This window comes from Chaetura pelagica, unplaced genomic scaffold (assembly GCF_000747805.2).
Source record: "Chaetura pelagica isolate M959 unplaced genomic scaffold, ChaPel_1.0 scaffold585, whole genome shotgun sequence".
NCBI lineage: Eukaryota > Metazoa > Chordata > Aves > Apodiformes > Apodidae > Chaetura > Chaetura pelagica.
Genome location: NW_009953404.1, coordinates 200,482 through 200,808, shown reverse-complemented (window position 1 = coordinate 200,808; position 327 = coordinate 200,482).

Below are 327 nucleotides of genomic sequence, written 5' to 3'. Positions count from 1 at the left end.
GCTCCCTGCTGCTGGGGGCTGAGGAGCCACTTCCCTGGCTCTGCTGACCCCCTGCCCTGCTGTAGTTTCTGTGCTTGTGTCCGGAATCTGAAAACGCTGCCCCTACCGCCGCCGCTGCAGCTCTGCCCGCGTCTGCTCGGGTAGCTGTGAAGTGTGTGAATTGATAGTTTAAAAAGCCAAACATTTCGGAGCAAAGATTCCTGCAGTTCTCTTGAGTTCTCCAAGTTCTGACAGGCAGGCAAACCAAACGTCGAGGCCATCTGTTCCAAAGTCTCTGTGATACAGAAGGTCTGTTTTGACATGAGCTAACTCACTAAGCAGCAGGAA